Consider the following 4,620-nt stretch of genomic DNA (forward strand, 5'->3'; position numbering starts at 1 on the left):
TGTGGCATAAACAAATTAAGAGTTCCTTTTTTCCATGTTAAGGAAGCACAGAAATAGGAGTTCTAGCAGAGGTCTCGTTAACCTTTTGGACCCCTCCCACGTTTTAGCCATATCATTTCATATTTTATATTCTTTTTCTCAAAGAAGGCCCCCCCCCACTGGAAAAGCCTCAGGCCTCACACAACCTGGATCTGTCGCACAGAACTTCAGGGTAGGGAGGGTTTCCGCACAGAGCCCGCAGGGACCCAAGCTCCTTCCAGCTCATCTTCGGCCATCCCTGGTATGGGACTTGGATTCTTGGGGTTGCCACATTTTGGTCCTGTTCCCATTCAAGCAGTGTCCCCAAAGGCCACTCCAACTTCTGTTTACATCTTCCGGTCAGAACTGGGACACACGGTCCCCTAGCTGCAAGGGAGCTGGGATGGTAGGTTTTTCAGCTGGGCTCGTTGCTTCCCAGAACAAAACGAGAGGCACTTAGCACGGTCCACCATGGCTCTCCACATCCGTAGGTCTGATTGGTCCCCTGTCCGTTTCCCATTGAGATCTGCTCATTCCCTGAGCAATGTGGGAGCTGGCCTAGAGGAGGGGGTGGCCGGTAGCTGGGACCCGAGGCACAGATAATGTGGGAGCATCAGAGAAAAAAGGAAGGCTATCCAGGGGGAGGGAACAGCATGAGCAAAGGCATGGAAGTGGGAAAGAACAGGCCTGGGGTTACTTAGTAAGGGGTTCAGCGTGGTTCCAATCCAGGATAGTGAGAGAGAAGGTGGGGACCAGGCAGGAAGGCCTTGGAGCTTCTATAACCCTGATTCACCAGTGTTAGAAATGGCACCTGGAGGCTTCCAGAGCCAACTTGACCAAGGAACCACCTTTGCCTGCATGACTGAGCCTGACAACTTGTTCACTCTCTTAACTCTTCCCTGTATATCCTAGGGGGAAAACAACCTGACCTTGTTTTCTAGAAAATTCCTCCTGAAGATGCATATTTGGGAGAGAGGAAATATTCTATGCAAATCATCTCTCTATTGCGTTTATTCCCCTTCACCCTTCCATCTCTCTTCACATACACACTTTTGACAACTTTGAGGGCAAGAGTGCCTTTACCAGCCTGCATGTGACGGCAGGCATACTGACTGCCCGCCCTTGCTGCTTTCTTGGAGTTGAGCCATGAGCCGTAATTTGCTACAGAAATTGTGCTAAGACAGACATAGAACGCGGCCAGCAGGGCAGGCATGGGGCACTGCTCTGCTTCGGTGGGGAACAGACTCCTGATGCCATTTCCCCATCCCAGTCCAGGGGTAGATCAGAGGGAGCTGGGTGCTCAGCTAGGGAGCATGAGGAGAGAGAGAGAGGAAAGCTTCTGGCAATCTCCCTGTGGCGATTACCAGCCTGGGGTGAGCCAGTGAGGTAAGACACACCTTCCCTATGAAAGGGAGAGAAGTGGCACCAGAAACTGACAGATCTGAGGCCCGTAGCTGAGGTCACCTGTCTTCAGGCTCCCAGGTTGTCCTGGCATGCCAGGAGCTCCTGGTGGAAACAGCCCCTCGGTCCTGGGACGTGCCCTGAACCGGGTGTAGCCTTGAATCATCATGTAACTTGGGTGGGGTTGGAAAGTCTTCCAGGCCTCAGCCAAAGGCAGGGCAGGTGCAGGAGGTTCTCTTCCTCTTCCCTGAGTGCTGCTGTGCTTGGACTTCTCCCAGGAGGGGCCAGGGGAGCTTCCCTTCCCAAGCTGGCTGCCGGGAGAAGCTAGGGATTCATAGGCTGCTTTGGAAGGACACCAGAGTGCCGGAGGGGCTGGAGGCGGAAACACCCCCCTTTTGTAGGTGTTTCTTTGACTTTTACAGGACAGCCAAGCTCCTGGGCTGCTCCTACCAAAACAAGTCTAAGAGAAGGAAGGCAAAGCTGAGTCTTGAGCAAAGGGGCCTCTCACCATCCTTAATGGAACAGTTTTTACTGTCGCTGACAGACGTTAAAACTGCCCCTCTGATGAACATTACTGCCAAGGGTGACCATGACCATGGAGAAGTCAGGAAGTTCTTGGTTGAGCTCCTCACCACGCCCATATTCCAGGGCTACTCTGATGCCACCAGCCTGAGAAGTGCTTGTGTACCCATGTGGGAGGTTGGGCAGTGTGAAAGGTGCAGCCTGGGTTCAAGTCCTGCCCATTGCTGTGTGAGCCCAGATGACTTGCTTGACCCCTCTGTGCCTTGGTCTTCTCATCTGTAAAGCAGGTGCAACAGTACTGGCCTGACAGCGTGAATCAAAGGAAATAATGCGTTTGATGTGCTGAGCCAAACCACCCGGCACACGGTCGAGCCCCAAGAAAGAAAACTGGCTGCTGATTTTGTTAATGGCATGTTAGGGCACTTGAGAGATGCCTGGGCACCACTTACATTCCTTAACACCAAAACCCGGCTGCTCAAGGTATGTATTAGTGACAGTTCACAGGAGGGTTGGCAGAGTCCCCTCTGAGCGGAAGATGGCCCTCACAGGGGCAAGGAGGGAATGCCCCCTGGCAGGACTGTCAAACTGGCAGGCTGTGTTTCAAGGAAGAAAATTATTATTATTATTATTATTATTATTATTATTATTATTATTATTATTATATTATTATTATTAGCTGCTGCTTAGTGGTTCATAGCAAGGACCCTGGAGCCAGACCATACAGGTTCAAGTCCCCTAGTGTTAAATCTGTTTCCGTCCGTGCACTGGGGCTGTTATGAAGATCAGCTGAGCTACCAGGTGACGAGCACTCAAGACAGGGGCAGCACAGATATATTAGCGAGTGTTCCTAGCCTGGTGCTGATACTACTGGACGTGACGTCAGGCTGGAGCCCCCGTCCACCTGTGATGTCACCTGCACCATCGCAACATAAAATACAGTGTGGTGACTTCCTTTTCTTTCACCGCTTCTTTTTTTTAAAGAGTTATTTATTTATTTTGGAGAGAGCAAGCAAGCCAGCAGGAGGAGGGACAGAGGGAGAGGAGACAAGCAGACTCCCTGCTGAGTGGGGAGTCCAATGCGGGGCTCAATCCCTGGACCCCGAGATCATGACCTGAGCCGAAACCAAGCATGGGATGCTCAACAGACTGAGCCACCTGGCGCCCCTTCTTTCAGCACCTGTGTGCGGTTGAGCCACGATCCTGCTTTTCCTTCCGCTCAACTTCCTGGAGCTGGAGGCTGTGTCACACTGTGGACCTGGCTGGCCCTCCAGCAGCCTGGGTCTATGGGGCCTCGGGGGCTTGGTAGTTAGAACAAGGCCCACGGTGCCTGGTGGTGAGAAGCCGGGATGCAGGACGGGCGTCCGACTCCTGGGAGCCCTGCAGTCCCGCTCAGGGAGCTTATGGCAGGAGCCTCTTAGGGAGAAAATTAAGGTGCCAACCTTGATGATCCAATGCGGCCAGCCCCAGGAGAAGCAGTCGGCTCCGACTGGAGGCCAAAATTCCGGAACAGCCTGTGAAAAGCTGCCTGGCCGTCTTGGGGGGGTAAGGGATCACAAAAAAACAGCCCAGGCTAGACATGGGGTGGAGGGAGGATCCTTCTCTTTATTCGATCCACAGACAGAAACAGGCTCCGAGGGGAAGAAGGGTGGGGGAGGGGACCCCATGGTCCTTAGGCTTCTCAGGACAACAGGATGGGGTGTGGGGGGTGCAGCCGCAGAGCTTGGGATGGCAGGCTTGTTTCCCCGACGCTGAAGCCGAATCTGAGTGAGGACGAGAGAGAAGATGGCCCAGAAGTGAACCCCGCACCTCCTAATCCATGACCTTGCATTTCAGATTTCCTGAAGCACCTCCAAGCCCCGAGGCGATCTAGCCCAGATCTAATGCACAGGGATGGGCCCCGCCGCGGGCTCGGGACTTCACGGTTGCGGCCACAATGTCCCGTCGTGTTTTGCCTCCCCTCGAAGAGGCCACGGCCCCAAATGCCAGGATGCGGAGAGAGCGGAGTCTGGGGGAGTCGAGGCTGCAGGGTAGGCCCCAGCAGCCCGGACACAGGCAGAGGAGAAGGTACTTCGCACGCCTCGCAGAACCCGCGTGAGATGACAGCCCCGTGTGTCTGGAGCCTGGAGAAAGCCCAGACTGTTTCACTGCAGCCGAGAATCTCATTTCCATATTTGCCAGGAGCCCCGTGAACCCCGGATCTCAGAATGTCTCCACGACCCCCTGGCTCGCCGCGTGATGGTCCGACCCCAGGGCACCTCTGCTGTTCCCACTGCCCCCTGCATCTTGGCTTCTGGGGTTCCCTCCATCTGGGGTGTCCCTGCCCCTCCCCCCCAGACACCTGCTCTTCCCCAGGGTCAAAATCCTTCCTCGCTGTGGAGAGAACTGAATGACACAGCTTATGGGAAGTACCCAACAGGGGACGAGAACGGCGGACCCCTGAGAAGCTGGGGCGGGAGGCTGGGAGTCTCTGGGCTGAAGGTGCCCAAGATTTATGGGCAAGTAACGCAGGCCCCTGGTGGCACCCAAAGGAGCAGCTTAAAATGTCCCAGCTCCGAAAGAGCTTTAAAAATGCCCCCCCGCAACCCTTTCCTATGACCCAGCCATTGCACTACTGGGTATTTACCCCAAAGATACAGACGTAGTGAAGAGAAGGGCCATATGCACCCCAATGTTCATAGC

This window comes from Ailuropoda melanoleuca, chromosome 6 (genome assembly GCF_002007445.2).
Source record: "Ailuropoda melanoleuca isolate Jingjing chromosome 6, ASM200744v2, whole genome shotgun sequence".
NCBI classification, from domain to species: Eukaryota; Metazoa; Chordata; class Mammalia; order Carnivora; family Ursidae; genus Ailuropoda; species Ailuropoda melanoleuca.